Below are 12,292 nucleotides of genomic sequence, written 5' to 3'. Positions count from 1 at the left end.
TCAGACTTTCAGAGCAGTTCCCAAACAGGTAAGAGCAGAACCATTCTGTCTCTGAAAGGCAGATCTATGCCTACACTTTATTTGGCCATACAGAAGTATCAATAAGATAATCCTAAGTATTTAGAGAACGATCAAAAGTGCCTTCCAATATAGTTCGACTAAGAGCCCAAAGTTTGATTTTGAAGGAGGCATTTCCACAGTGGACAGGTGTTTGGTTTTCTTGTGCCCAACCACATCTCATGTTCTCCACTGGCAGTGCACCTGAAATGCATGAGTTTCTGGAAGGTGAAACATGGCCACTCCAGTGGGACCCACGCTGCCCCAGCCAGGATGCTCACAGTCCACGAAATCTGGCTTCCGCATCTCAAGGGCATTCTCTCCAGGAATTTTTGAAGTTCAAGTAATTCCACAGATCCAAGGCTTATTGGTTAAATTTCATCCAGCACCTCACGACAGCGGCTGAAGTCCCATTAACTTCAATCGCATCAGTGACAGAAGCCACAGCCTTGGGCTGCTGCATGGTTTTAGACAGAAACCATGAAACTGCACCGGCAAAAAGTGTAAAACTATACGCACTGGGTCCGCAGATAGGTGCGTGAACCTAAGAGGGGCTGGCCCCATTCCACTCTTACTTTCTATTTTTCTTTCATTTTCTCCACTGTCATTTCTCCAAAGCAGGGCTGTCTACGCTTCATTGTCCTGCCTGTTGACAAATTGTTAAAGCAATTGCCTTACATTCATTTTAGATTTAATTTCCAGTGGCACTTTTCCTTTTCATGTTAAAGTCTTGCCTCATTTCAGTTTTATTTTTTTCTCACCTTTTTGTGAACAATCTCCGCCTTCAGTCAGCTCTGGACTAACAAGATTGGACCAAAGATCTGTTTGCTTGGTGCAGGAAAACCACCTACAGGAGTCCCCCGGCCTGCCCCGAGGCCGGCCCACATGAAAGCCCGGCGCTGCCTCACAGTTTGCTGTGAGCTGCACCAACTCTCCTGGAGTGTGAAACCAATTTCCAAATTCACCTGAGGTCCTTCTACAGAAAGGCTTTTGGTGAAAATATTTAGAATGTAGCAAAAAGCAATGATCAGAAGGGTCTTTCAGACTTGAAAGTCACTTTATCTTCATTGTTATTAATAAGTATTGATACTGGAACAGGTGGGCTCACAGTTACTGGTCACAAAGAAGGGCTTCTACGTGCCCCTGTGTGATTTTCTGTTCTTCCCTGTGTGGGTGGTGCAGCGCATAGGCAGGTCTGAGCATTTTGTAGACAAGCTAGGTTTGGAGAGAGGGTCCACACGGCTAACTGGATTCTCCTGGGCCAGAGTGTTACTAGATAGTCCTGTTTCCATTTCATCTGTGAAATGAGTTTCCTAAAAAAATGGTAGGTATTTCACAGGCTTTGTGTGAGAATTGAGATAATCCATGAGCAATTCTTGAAACCACATGATAAATACTTAGTGTTATTATTTTAGTCATCTGCCCTTAGCCAGGCTCAGTGTGTCACACAGGACCTAGAGATTATCGTCCTAGCCCCTTGTCCTAGCCCCTAGCTCGTTGCTTTGACACGAGGTAAGAACTGCTTTCCTCCTTATTCCACTGTTTTATGTAGGACACTTTGTCTTTTTCGTTTATTCCCTAAAGGTTTTTTTCATAGCACTATTACAGATTGATCCCCGTAAAATAAGTCTTATTTAAATTTGGCTGTAGGCTTTTAAAATATAAAATCATGTGAACATCCCATAAAAAGTACAACACTGAAAACTGTAGCATTACACATTAACAAGCACTTACACTCACATAGCGGCTTCTGGTTTAGGGACTCGGATAACATTCAAGTCGTCTTCTGAATAGGCGTTTTCTATATAGTGTGCTTGTTTCTCACATCGTGTGGGTTTATTTTTCTAGCTGCTTTTTCTGTCTATTTAGATTATTACACATTTTGAATTGGAAGAGACATTATAGCCCACCTAGGTGAGCCTTCATCACAAGACCAAAATCATTTCGCGGGGGGAGAGGAGGGAGCCTCCCATTTAGGATTACACACGTCCAAGTTACCAGGGCTCAGCCTGGACCCAGGATACACCTTGAGTCCTTTTTTAAAAAAATCTCCTGTGTGCTGGGCACGGTGGCTCACGACTGTAATCGCAGCGCTTTGGGAAGCCGGGGCAGGTGGATCACTTGAGGTCAGAGGTTCGAGACCAGCCTGGCCAACATGGTGAAACCTTGTCTCTACTAGAAATACAAAAATCAGCCAGGCATGGTGGCACACACCTGTAATCCCAGCTATGAGGGAGGCTGAGGTGGGAGAATGCTGGAACCCAGAAGGGGCAGGTTGCAGTGAGCCAAGATTGTGCCACTGCACTCCAACCTGGGCGACAGAGTGAGATTCTGTCTCAAAAAGAGTAAAAAAAAAAAAAAAATCCCTTGTATGGAACTGAACTTTAACTTCTTTGGAAATTGTTCTCATTGACCTTATTTCTGGTCTCTGATGCTACCTAGAATAAATATGAAATATATTTATTGGAATATTTATTGCCTTAGCTCAGGCTGCCGTAACACAATTTCAGATGCTGGGTGCCTTAAACAACATAAATTTATTTTCTCACAGCTCTGGAAGCTGGAAGTCCAAGATCAGGACACCAGCATGGTTGAGTTCCGGCAAGGGCCTCCTCCTGGCTGGCAGACAGCAGAGAACATCACTCCCCTGTAGGGCCTCCCTCATGATCTCACTGAACCTTGTCACTGCCCAAAGGTGACCTCCAAATACCACCACACTGAAGATTAGGGCTTTGACGCAGGAATTTGGGGGAAGAGAAGGACACAGTGCAGTCCACAGCAGAATAGTCAATAAAACATGAAATAAGTATAAAATCCACATGCAAACCCCTGGTATTTCAGGCCACTTACACTTCCCCTTAGACCTTTCTTTCCAGGCTCAGATACACCTGCTTTAGTCTTCACTATGCGACAGCTTCTAGAGCTTTACCATCCAGCTGAGCTTTCTTTCTTAAAAAGGACTACATTTTTCATCCTTGTTTTGAAACCTTCATGAAATCCCATAAGTTGTCCACCAAAATCTATCCCATTCTTGCTAGCACTAATTACTTATATAGCTATGTACATACCTATGGACAAATAAACTGATTTCAGTTCTTTGAATACAGAGGGGTAACCAAAAACACCACCAAAAATGCTTTAAAGTCTTTGCTTTTTACAGAGATAATAAAGATGTTGATTTCTTTCAAAAGCTTCGTATTTCTAACACTACTGGAGAAAACCACCTTTCCTAGCTTAATACGTAAGATTTATTTTGATTCAACAGTGTTAACTGGAACTTCTGCGTCTACAGTCACGACAGCATTTTGTCTTCTCTCTAGAGAACGCCGCACGTTTGTAAATGAAACTTTCAGCCATGTTCAACCATCCGACGGACTGACCCCCTAAATACTGGCCGGTCTAGCAAATTGAGAATGACGTGCTCCCTCCACCCAAGTGTGGAGGCCCAGCCTCCGCAGCCCATTCCGGAGGGCAGAGCTGGTGAGATGCGCCAAGGCTGCGGAGAGAGGCGAGAGCCTGCACAGCAATGGAAATAGTCTGCACCCTCCAAGCCGTGTTGGTTACTCAAGGTCCCAAACCAATTTTCTAGTGAAGAAGTCGTTCAGGGTACTATGCTCATTACCTGGGTGACAAAATAATCTGTACACCAAGCCCCCAAGACATGCAATTTGCCCACGTAACAAACCTGCACATGTACTCCCTGAACCTAAAATAAAAGTTGGAAAGAAAAAAAAAAAAAGGAAGTTCAGGACACAACATAGCAAACTGTTCAGAAAAAAAAAAAAAAAAAATATATATATATATATATATGGTTCTATCAAATATATGTGTGTGTGTGTGTGTGTGTGTGTATATATATATATATATTTTTTTTTTGAGACAAAGTCTCACTCTGTCACCCAGGCTGGAGTGCAGTGGTGTAATCTCGGCTCACTGCAACCTCCGTCTCCCGGGTTCACGCCATTCTCCTGCCTCAGTCTCCTGAGTAGCTGGGATACAGGCGCCCACCACCACACCCGGCTAATTTTTTGTATTTTTAGTAGAGATGGGGTTTCACCATATTAGCCAGGATGGTCTCGATCTCCTGACCTCGTGATCTGTCCGCCTCAGCCTCCCAAAGTTCTGGGATTACAGGCGCAAGCCACCGCGCCCAGCCCAGAATCATATATTAAAATACAACCAAAGAACACATTCTAGATGGCACACACGCTTCATTTTTACCTTTAAAATGAATTTGTACCAGGTAAACTTGTCTGAGTCTTTTCTCTCATAATAACCTCCTCAAATACGTATTATCTTCATGACTTTCTAGATGAAGAAAGGCTTGGCGTGGTTGAGGACCTGCTCAAGTCACCTACTGAGGTGTCAAGGCAGAAGTGACACCCAGAAGTTCTTACTGCAGGGCTCAGTTTCCCCCCCGATCACTGCCATTGTGGATGAGGATGCAAATACAATCCAATACTAGGAAGCATGGCAAAGAAAATGGTCTTAATTTGAAATCTAACTGGCAAAGTGCAGGTACTGAAATACATTGATAATATTCTATACCGCATCCTAGGTCTTCCTGTCTTTAATTTCCAAACTGTGGCTCTCTAGCTTGGTGAAGATGATTCCTTTGCTTTGGAACAATTTAGCTTTGGAAGAAATGGACCTGTGCAGAAGAGCAAAAGGAAGAAAGATGGAAAGCCCACATTGCATCAGAAGTCACCATCCCTACATCCTGCGGTAAAGCTGAGCAACCTGCAGAGGTCAACGACCAACACCAGCTCCGGAGAAGAGAGATGGGCTACATACTTCTCCAGGAGAGAAGCCCTCCCCTTTCTCTAAAGCAAGCCCTTTGAGATGATACTGAAACCTACTTTGTGTAGGAAGCCCTCCCAAATCATTTACACCCTAATATTATATAATAAAGAACAAGAGTAATTTATTTTCTTTCTGTCCAAACTACTGCTTTCACTGGAAATTTTGTTATTCTTCTTGAGTCATTTTTATGGTGTGTATTACCTCACCAGACACACCACATTCTCTTTTTTTGTTTGTTTGTTTGTTTGTTTGTTTTTGATGGAATCTTACTCTGTTGCCCAGGCTGGGGTGTAGTGGCACCATCTCCGCTCACTGCAAGCTCCGCCTCCCAGGTTCACGCTATTCTCCTGCCTCAGCCTCCCCAGTAGCTGGGACTACAGGCATCCGCCACCACACCCGGCTAATTTTTGGTATTTTTTAAGTAAAGATGGGGTTTCACCGTGTTAGCTAGGATGGTGTCTATCTCCTGACCTCGTGATCTGCCCACCTCGGCCTCCTGAAGTGCTGGGATTACAGGTGTGAGCCACCACACCTGGACCACATTCTCTTCTAAGGCAGGAATCGTACCAGTCTTTTTGTACATCTTTAAAATGAAACTATGTGGATGATGCAAAATATTACTTTTCATGCAATTAGAATTTTTTTTTTTTTTTTTTTTGACACGAGTCTCGCTCTGTCACCCAGGCTGCTGTCACCCAGGCTGGAGTGCAGTGGTATGATCTCGGCTCACTGCAAGCTCCGCCTCCCGGGTTCACGCCATTCTCCTGCCTTAACCTCCTGAGTAGCTGGGACTACAGGCGTCCGCCACCACGCCCAGCTGATTTTTTGTATTTTTAGTAGAGACGGGGTTTCACTGTGTTAGCCAGGATGGTCTCGATCTCCTGACCTCGTGATCCGCCTGCCTCGGCCTCCCAAAGTGCTGGGATTACAGGCGTGAGCCACCGCGCCCGGCCGCAATTAGAATTTTTAAATGCCCGTTACACCAATCACTTTACTGAATGAATATTTTAATGCTAAGTAATGAAAAAGATGGAAACGTAGTAGATATACAAAAAAATATTCCCTAAGAGAAATGAAAATACAATGTTAGATAACAAATTTGTCATCCATATGAGAATCTCATCTGCTTTTCCTGGGGGAGCCCACTGTCCTTATTGGCATGTACCACAGGCCTGGTCTCCCTTCTCCTAGGAGCAGCCAAAAGCCAGGGTCCAGGATTAAACATTGCAAAGAGATATTTGAGCATCATCAAGAAGGTCAATTTGCTCATGTGGAAGTAGAACGTTGCATTTGATATTATAAATTTTCATTAGCCTGTAAATAAAAAAGAATATAAATTCACAATGAGATATAATGCTTAATATTAAGGATAAAGCTTTAATATTTAAACAATAAATTCTTCCTTTGGCATAAAACTAGAAATGTATAGTCCTTTCAACTATGCAAGATTTATTTTGATATTTCAATATTCAATAACATTTTCATATGCATATATGTAAAGATATATATATCTGGAAAACTTTTTAAATTTATCATCATGTAAAAAATTTTATTGATATGTTATTCATTCCTAGAATTCTAGAGAAAATTAACTTTTTATGTTGATAAAGACATAAAGACACATTTTTATATACAATTTAAATATTCCATAATTGTAGTGAATAATATTTACAGACACCTATTTAGATCAAAGTTCAGTATTTTCTAGAAAATAGTACAATTGTCCTTTTGTGAATATTTGTGGACAGGTTGCTGTCTCTCCATGCTAAGATTCCTTCCTAAGTCTAGTCCCATGACTGTAGCAGACCTTTAATTACCAAATGACCACTGAGATGTCCAGTTGCAATCAGGACGCCTCCTTCACACGGGCCTTCTATAAAACATAAAACAATTCCTAATGGCTGAGAGCAATATGTTAAAGACAAATACACTTCTAAACTCACAACAGAATTTTCTTTTTTACCTTCACTGATACAGGATTTCAATAATGAGAAAAGTTTTGTGTTCGCTGCCTTCTGTTTCTAATTTAAAACCTTTGTTCCGAGGTCTCAGCTTTCTGTGTCCATTCAAGAAGGTTCACAGTCTGGGAGCGCTCACGGATCTGAGTCCTGATCACACACATAAACAGGCAGCTCCCACTGGAAATGCATGAAGTCATTCTACTAACAATGTTTTTGGGGGTTTTTTTGTTTGCTTTTTGGTTTTCTTGAAACAGAGTCTCGCTCTTGTTGCACAGGCTGGAGTGCAATGGTGCAATCTCGGCTCACTGCAACCTCTGCCTCCCAGGTTCAAGCAATTCTCCTGCCTCAGCCTCCGAGTAACTGGGATTACAGGCACCTGCCACCACGCCCGGCTAATTTTTTGTATTTTTAGTAGAGACGAGGTTTCACCATGTTGGCCAGGCTGGTCTCAAATTCCTGACCTCAGGTGATCTACCCTCCTCGGCCTCCCAAAGTGCTGGGATTACAGGTTTGAGTCACCTCGCCCAGCCCCTACTAACAATGTTTAAATATTTACATCTTCTCAGGAAGTTAGCAGTCATGTCATAAGTTATTTAAGAAATTTGCAAGTTTGAACAAAATTTATTTAGGAATTTTATGACAGCAGCACTTTACCAATATGTGGAGTAGAATGAAAGATAATATGGCCTGGAAAGGGCAGAACTTAAGTAAAAGCAGTGAATCTTCGAGAAGAGAGCCCAGAATATTTGTTCAGGAAATTAACATGAACGCATAAGGAGTAAAGATTGTGCTACCTACAAGTACTTTGCCTCAGCATTTTGCAAAGAGAAAAAGGTGTGAAATCAGCTTTTTGTGTTCACCTCTGCACCGACATGGCTTAGCTTTGTGCCTGGCCAGAGTCAACATTTAATACACATTTATACATGAATCTAAGATGATTTTATCATAGAATACTACAAACCTGAGAGAGGAGCATTTATTTATCAAACTCTACAAAATTCCTATGTGAGTCACTTGAAATATCAATTTTTCTAAAACATCACCAGCCACTCAATGAGAGAACAATTCATTCATTATATTAAATGGTGTTGGTCTGAGTTTCATTGACTGTCAAACTACAGGTATCTCATACTTTAAAAATAATTTAACAATTAACTAATAATTTTAAAACTATGCTCCCCTAAAAGTAAATGATTCTGTTGAGATGAAACCACTGTGTGACTTTATCAGTTGTTATATGACTTCATAGAGTGAGTTTAACTTCCAAAATTCCTTGCAGCCTTACTTTAAAATCTCACATTCTCAAATACTAGAAGGCTTTTGGAGAATACTGGTTTTTGTTTTTTTTTTTTTAGCCATATATCATATGTATTTGTGCAAAGTTCTTAGCAAAAGGTAAATATTCAACATTTATTGAAATGAATTTATTCACTTTGGTGAGAGAGGCCGAGCTCGTAACTCGCTGAGGAAAAAAAATGTATCGTTTTTTCTCACTCTGAACTGTAATTCTTAATGATTATAGTTATCACTGATTTGGGGGACACTAAAGGAAAATATCTAACATAGAAGCACTATTTTTCAGTGCTTACTTTATTAAAACCAGAATATTAAAAATCAACCCAGTTTTACAATCTTTATAAAAAAGCTGTTCATATAATCTTAACCCAAATGGAAGACAGATAATATCACTTCCCAGAACTAATTGCTAAACAGTTAAAACATTTAGAAAAACCCACAATAAAAAAAAAAATGGAAATAAACAGACTTCTAAATTTTGTATTTGGAGCTTTTCTTTGATTTCTGTTCCACAAGTTTCCCTTTGAATCAGCTTCCATAAATCTTCATAGTCACTCATATTTTTCAAGATTCCACATTTGGTCAATTCATTTTGCAACCCTATACTCTTATTCTCAAAGAGAACGAGTGTGTGTGTGTGTGTGTGTGTGTGTGTGTGTGTGTGTGTGTGTGTGTGAGATTTAAAATTTAAAATCTTCTTTCAAACCATTGGAGTGTAACAGCTGGGTAACTTGCAGCTAGCCAGTCAGGAAACGGTTATTTTCAACAGTAATTGACACCAAAAAAGTAACACCACATCTTTGAAAATCTCTAAGGGTTCATATATATTTTAAAAATTAAAGGGAACAATTAAGTCAGACAGACTGGTTTTCTTCTTTTTAAGCTAAGTAGTCATACCTGGGAGATCACATAAGGGGAATTCTTGGTGGGAGGGAGGATGATAGAAGAGAGAAGGGGGGCTTTGCAGAGGGGGAAGAAAAGGTTTGAGGACATTGAGAGGAAGTAGATAAACATACCTTTCCCTGAAAATTCAGTTTCTAATTTTACCTTCCTTTGGCATGGAAACTCTAGAACATTCTTACACTATACGAACCAATGGTCATACGGGAATATGCTGCTTATGATAATAAACCATGTATTTGCCAGTTTCGTGGAAAACAGACATGAACGCTTTTCAATATAATTTCATCTCCTAGGCAATGGAGCGCACGTGACTGACAAGGCTACCTGACAGCTGAAGCGCTTCCTCAGAACAGTGAGCCCAGAGGCACTCTCTCATTTACCCGAGGGTTTATGAGGTGAGGGTCACACTCTCCATTTTCCTTTGGGGAAGAATAGAATCAGGGACGCGCAGGATTCTATAAAGACTGAGGAACATCTTTTGGATGGATGAAAATGTAACGTCATCAGCAGAAATCAGACTTTTTTTCAGTCTAATTTCTACAGCAGGTCCTCATCGCTGTGACCCAGGGAGGCGGCGCCTCCGAGGTGGGTCCGTGCCGCCTCCCTCTGCAGGAAGAGCCTTCAGCACCCTAGGGCCGTTCTCAGGGCTCTTCCCAAAACAAAATAAAATGAAACGGTGGTTTTCCTGAGCTTCAGCGTCAATCCGAGCGGATCCCTGGGAGGTGCAGCGGGCTCGGGGGCACGGTGTTGGGTGGTAGAATTTTCCAAGTCCTGAGATGCTGAAGGGGCAGGTATTGCTCCCGCCGCCCCTTGGGCAAGGGGCCTCCCGGAGCAAAGGCTGGGGGACCCGGGCTCCCAGTTCTGGGGTCGTCCTGACGGCAGTGTGACCCCTAGACCACAGGGGCGGCTACAGTGACTATCGGGGGTGTCTGGGCCACGGCCGGCCGCCTGTCCCACCAGGCAGACGCAAGTGCGGCGAACGGGCTGGGGGCTCCGCACCGGGAAGCTCGGCCGGACCCAGAACGGCCTAACAGCATGGAGAGAGAGCCGGTCGCCGCGGCTCAGGCCTGGAACCCCAGCGCTTTGGGAGGCCGAGGCGGGGGAGTCGCTTGAGGCCAGGAGTTCGAGACCAGCCTGAGCAACACGGTGAAACCCGGTCTCTACAAAAAACAACAACAAAATATTTTTTTTTTAAATAGGCTGGCGCAGTGGCTCACATCTGTAGTCCCAGCTACTGGGGAAGCTGAAGCAGGAGGATCCCTTGAGCTCGGAAGATCGAGGCTGCAGTGAGCTAGGATTGCGCCACTGCGCTCCAGCCCCTGGCGACAGAGTGAGAACCTGTCTCGAAAAAAAAAAAAGAAGAAGAAGAAGAGGAATGAAAAAGAAAACCAGAGCGAGAAAGAGGCCAGCCCGGGCTCAGAAGCTGGGTGGGAAACAAAGCCGCCAGAAAATGACAAGTAAACACGCAGCCGCGGGAAGCCACTGGGCGGAGCGGGCGCTAATGAGCGCGCAGCGGGGCTGCCACGCCCGCGCGGACACCGAGCAGCCGCGCCTTCCCCTGCGCCCGGCTGTATCTCCAGGAGCTCGGCGGCCGCCGCCCCGGGGAGAAAGCTCCGGTGAGGGGAGCAGACGCCGGGACCCGTGGTCTCGCCCTCTGCTCTCTCCCGGCTGGGGATGGGGGTAGCTCCCAGGCAAACGCCCTCCGGGGTCTCCACCCGGGGGCCCACCTGCCTCGTGACGGCTGAGATGTGCGCGTCCCACCCACTTTCCAAGGCGCCTTTGAAGTCGTTTCTCATTAAAAAAAAAAACAACCCTTTTGAATAACCAAATGTTCCGTTGGCGCCCTCCAATTTTATTTTATTGTAATCTATTGAGTTGTATTTATTTTTCTGAATCCGCTTCCTACGAAAGCGCCCCCTCCCATTTTAAACCGTTTCTCTGGAAGCAGCAGGGGTTTTTCTGGAAGCAGCAGTGGTTTGTCCAGCAAGGATTAACTCCTTGCCTTTTCGCGTCTAAACTTCTGAAGACACCTGACAGCTCGTTTTAATTCCTCAAACGACAGTTCTTTCTCCGGGGTGTGGATTCGGACACCCACCGCTGCCGCCTGGGACAAGTGCGTCCCCCCCGGGCGCCCACGCGGCCCCGCGCGCTCCGGGCAGCGACGCCACCCAGAGAGGCCCAGTCCTGTCCGGGTCCCCAGGGCCTCGGGAACCCCACAAGCTCCTTCCCCCCGGGGTTTCCCAGCAGACCACACACAGACATGCGCTCCGGAACTTAGGGAACCATGTAAAGGAACTTCCAACAGGACTGTGCCTTTTATGCGTGTTTATCTTAAACATTTTAGGAAACAAGTGGCAAAGTGCTTTAAAAGTAAAACTTAGAACGTCTACACTAGCTGATGGTGCAAACGAGTATTTGCTAAGCATTACCCGAGACCTGAGAACTGTTTCTTTATGATTTGCTTATAAGTGATAAGTTCACTTTGTAGAAAGAGAATATATTTAATCATAAATATATCATCATAGGTGCAAGGATAAAATTCGAGAATAGAGGACTACAGATCACTTTAACGCTAAAGGGAATTGTAGTGAAGCATGGATGTTTTCCCATTAAGGTGACTGTCTTCTGGGGTGTGTGTGTGTGTGTGTGTGTGTGTGTGTGTGTGTGTGTGTGTGTGTGTTTGGCTTTTTGTGCCTTTATGTTTCTATCAGTTTGTCTTTCCCAGTGAAAATTAATTCAAATATGTCTTCATTGGTATATTTCAAGTGGTGTCCGCTGAACATTGAGTCAGAATAACTTAAGGTTCAATGATGAAACCACTCTGTCTCACTGATTTTAATTAAACTGGAATCTGAAAAACACATGCATTCAATAAAGTGGCCATTATTCTTAGTTCTAAACAAACATTTTTGGTTTTAAGCCAATGTTTTTAGTTCTAAACCAACATGGGAGGTTTCTGCGTTTTCCGGAGTAAGAACTGCTTGCATTGACTTGCCAGAATGTGCAGCACCAGACCCTCAACCTTAAAAGAAGTTCCCTTCTTCTCCACTTCTCTGTTCTCCCCAGGACCCATGACTTTACACTTGAATATTTCTGCAGGGCTCACAGTTCACTGAGAGGTAAGTCAAAGTCAAGAACCACTGGAAGAAAATGAAAATTTCATTCTTGTGGGCAATTTTAACTCTTAACTGTTACAAATGATAGTATCTGCATACAAGATCTTCTGTATACCAGAATCAGTGTTCATATTTTGACTCTTTCTTTCACATCAA

At 43.5% G+C, this 12,292-nt stretch overlaps 1 long non-coding RNA gene across 1 annotated transcript; it reads left to right on the top strand.

The window, feature by feature from the left end:
* Positions 1-9,624: 9,624 nt before the first annotated feature.
* Positions 9,625-10,387, top strand: LOC144340639 (uncharacterized). Its single transcript, XR_013416883.1, has 2 exons — positions 9,625-9,742; positions 10,220-10,387. It is a non-coding gene; the product is annotated as an uncharacterized LOC144340639 (long non-coding RNA).
* The last annotated feature ends 1,905 nt before the right edge of the window (positions 10,388-12,292 follow it).

This window comes from Macaca mulatta, chromosome 4, assembly GCF_049350105.2.
Source record: "Macaca mulatta isolate MMU2019108-1 chromosome 4, T2T-MMU8v2.0, whole genome shotgun sequence".
Classification (NCBI taxonomy): Eukaryota; Metazoa; Chordata; class Mammalia; order Primates; family Cercopithecidae; genus Macaca; species Macaca mulatta.
This window is presented reverse-complemented; position numbering and strand designations above follow the sequence as displayed.